Below are 3,492 nucleotides of genomic sequence, written 5' to 3'. Positions count from 1 at the left end.
CTTTAGTAAATAATGTATCGCTGTGCATGTCAATTGGATGCAGTGTCGTTAAAAACAATATAATTTTACGTTGAAATGCGCGTAAATTAAACCTTAAGGACCTTACCACAAAAACTTAGACAGTATCTAACAGATGTTTACCGCTGTTAAACGCCTCCAAAATCTGTCAAATTTCACTGAAAAAAATTAACAGCTATAAATAAACAAGCCGCTGCTATTTACAACCGAGTAACTTGCTTCGGAGGGAGCCTGCAAAGTTTGTTGCTAAAATTATACAAGTCAACTTTGTTAACGTATGTTGGTAATGTTAACCCAGTAAGTTGCTCAAAAATACGTATACAAGATTGGTTTCTTCTAATCTATTCTCTTAGTAAACTTAACAAACCTATTTTCTATAGTAAATCGAGTTACTTTGTTAAAAATACTCAAGCTTCTTAGTATTACAAATCAATTCAATCTGTAACTGCAACAACTAACTTGGTTGAAGAAATGGACACAACTGTCGCCACAACCAACGGGCTTTGTTGTGTTTAGCAAAGTAATTTAGTAGGCTCAAATATGTCGCTTCGTAAAACTAGACAAGAAGCTTGATAATGATAATCAATTTATTGGGTAGGGACAGCTAATCTACTTGGTTATTTCTACTCAATTCATATTGGTATACGTAGCCAAGTTACTGGGTACTTCCAATCTAATACACTATGTTCTTTCTAGTCAATTAAGATTGGTATATTTAGCCAAGTTACTTTGTATTCTTAGGCGGGTTTACTGGGTAACCATAGCTAAAATACTTTGTTGCAAGTACCATTTTAAACGACACATATCTATTATGCTATATATTTTCAGTATAAGCTGAACTATGACTTTACGTAAAGCCATTATACAAGGTCAGCTCATACTGAAAATATGTAGTTAGATATGTGGTCGTTTAAAATGGTACTTGCAACAAAGTATTTTAGCTATGGTTTCCCAGTAAACCCGCCTAAGAAAAAAAATGAAAGAAAATTATGTACATACGAAATTAGCTTTATTCAGTACACCATACAGTCATTTCAGGTAACAAACTACTCTGTTATAAGAATTAATCTTAAAACTAGTACACAATATCAAGAAACTGTGTTTGTTAATACATTGTTTACATAAAAAAACAAATGACAGTTATTGTAATGTTAGCAAGTTACTTTACATAAATTTATACTTTTAGTTGATTAGCCAGAACATAAGATAATAAATATAGAATAAGCTAAGATAATAGGTATGTAATGACCTAACTTTTATACAACCCAATAATACCGTCATATAAACTTTTAAATAGATCTAAATCAAACATAATTCACATTCATCATCGGGAAAATGATCATAAATGCTACACTCTAAACAGTTTTTACACCAAAAAAAATTAAAGTGCAATAAATTCTTTACATATTGTTCGTTTTCTATTATAAAATGTTCTGGTTGAGCTTCATTACAAACCGTCAAAAAATCACACCCAAAACACTTACTAGACAAAATAAAATGTGTCTTAACCCAAGGCCATTTTAAGTATTTCAGTAATTGGAAATGATTTTTAGTTAAAAAATTGTCAATATCTATGATCATCGATATCTTTGATGCGTAGGTCATATCAGGAATATATCGTACCTAATGTAATTTACACATTAAAGTAATATTAGACAATATTTTGCTTGATGAGAAGTAACTTAAGAATACAATTTAAACATCCATGCATCAATGGATTCACCGACAATAATTATAAAAGGTGACAGTGAGCCCATATTATAGAAATTTTGTTAGCTTACTTGTTACCATAGTACAGATATCGGAGTAACTTCTGACATGAAGAATAATACTGGCCGTGGTCTCTGCTTTTGAAGGACGCCAAATCTTTTTTGCTGCGTTCTTCAGCCTTAAGGGTGGTGGACGGTGGTATGAACAGCAAACATGCTATGTTTGATGTCTCCTCTGAACCTGAAATATAGATTATTAGCTATTATTTAGTTTATACCCCTTGTATATTGGTTATCACATAGGTATCATTTAAACTATAGATACTGCCTATGATAATCATTCAAACTATAGATACTGCTTAACAAAATTCCGTAAAAAACATAGGTAAGAATGAGAAAACATAGGTATTAGAATTTTTATACGAGTCGGGTAGGGTAGGGGTAGAATAGATAGACGTATTCAAAAGTACTTAAACTAAAGCAGACAAAAAATAAAAACAAACTGAACTCACCAGGACATATCCTTTCGGTTTTTAAGAGCAGCATATTCATTGAAGTATTGAGCTGTGGATAACTCTTTTGAAGCAATTATCCTTGTCTCTGTGGTCTCTTCACACCTTTGTTCTACAGCTGTCCAAGGCCTAAGCGTAATTGTGAAGCCTTAACAGTTTGTCTTCTTCATCTTTCTTATTAGTCCGTCTGGTAAACGAAAGCTTGGAGATAGAGGTGAAGACCTGCGCCTCGGGAGGAGCTTCAACAGACACGTCCGTCACGCGACTATGATTTGGGAGAAATGGCCGAAATCTCAGGCTATGTAGCCGATTCCTTGTTTATTTTTTATCAAGTTACTCGGATATAAATAGTATTCGCCCACTCAATTGTTAATTAATGAGCTGTGCTTATTTACCAATATATAGGTGGCACGGTTACATGCATCATAGTGAGTTATTTAATTTTAACTACGTTGATGTCTAAAATTAAATAAATTACTTCTTATCATTAAATAATAATGTAAGCTTGTCTATTTTTAACCAAACTCGTAACTGAAAATTTTAGCCAACTATGATTATATCCAAAATTAAATAACTTACTTATTATGAAACAATAATGTAAGCTTGTCTTTTTTTAACCAAGCTCTGTGTAAACTATAGCCAACTATGATTATGACTAAAATTAAATAACTTACTTACTATGTAATAAATATGTAACTTGTTTAGTTTCAACCGAATATGGTTTTGGTAATTTTTAGTCGAGTTGGTAATTTAGAAATAGACGAGTACTTTGTTAATAATAGCCAAGAATATTTAGCAATACTTGCTTGTACAATATTAGCTAAGCTTAATTGCATAATTTAAATATGTCTTGATTGAATGCAGCTGAATAATTTTTTACCAAGCTAAATTGGTACTTTGCTAAAAAATATTTTTTTCAGTGTTCGTTTTTTAAACACTAGTTAAACAGTGTTTAAAGTTTTTTTTGGTAGCACAATTTTGAATTAGGTATCTAACATCTATGTATGTATCATTGATGTATGTAAGAAGTTTGAGTCACAAAAACGTACCTTAACTAGACAGCTATATAGTTCCCCCGTCTCATCCAAATCCACACCTATTTAAAACAAGATCAGAATAATACACCTACTCCTAAAGCGAGTATGCAAAAACAACGGCCCATTCCCATAAAACCTTATTCGATCTGGATCCCATCTTCCAGTCTGAGGCAGTCGTTTACGCGACTGCGTCACACCTCGCCGAGCCAACAAAAA

At 32.3% G+C, this 3,492-nt stretch overlaps 1 long non-coding RNA gene across 1 annotated transcript; it reads right to left on the bottom strand.

The window, feature by feature from the left end:
• Positions 1 to 1,008: 1,008 nt before the first annotated feature.
• LOC119691080 lies at positions 1,009 to 2,842 on the bottom strand. Its single transcript, XR_007266930.1, has 2 exons — positions 2,240 to 2,842; positions 1,009 to 1,968 (listed from the first exon to the last, which is right to left on the bottom strand). It is a non-coding gene; the product is annotated as an uncharacterized LOC119691080 (long non-coding RNA).
• Between the last annotated feature and the right edge of the window lie 650 nt (positions 2,843 to 3,492).

The sequence above is a fragment of the Plutella xylostella genome, chromosome 13, assembly GCF_932276165.1.
Source record: "Plutella xylostella chromosome 13, ilPluXylo3.1, whole genome shotgun sequence".
Classification (NCBI taxonomy): domain Eukaryota; kingdom Metazoa; phylum Arthropoda; class Insecta; order Lepidoptera; family Plutellidae; genus Plutella; species Plutella xylostella.
Note: the sequence above shows the minus strand (reverse complement) of the source record. Positions and strands in the feature narration are given on the sequence as shown.